We start from the raw sequence: 275 nt of genomic DNA on the forward strand, positions 1-275 counted from the left end.
CTTTCACTTTTAGGAATAAAAGAAATTCTCCACAATGTTTTTTTTATTCATTCTTTAATTACTTACTGTCATAATTAAAAAGAAATCCCACTTGCAGAAATGCATAAAAAATTATGTCTAAAAGACTTACATCTTAAAAGTATGCCTCTAATTACTATCACTATTATTATCTAATCATCTGCCTAAAATATGACTAATTAAGTATGTATTGAGTTTAACCTACAAATCTTATAAAGGAAAAAACAAATATAAAGAGAAAGAGCTATCACAAGTAG

Source organism: Penaeus monodon, chromosome 25 (assembly GCF_015228065.2).
Source record: "Penaeus monodon isolate SGIC_2016 chromosome 25, NSTDA_Pmon_1, whole genome shotgun sequence".
Classification (NCBI taxonomy): domain Eukaryota; kingdom Metazoa; phylum Arthropoda; class Malacostraca; order Decapoda; family Penaeidae; genus Penaeus; species Penaeus monodon.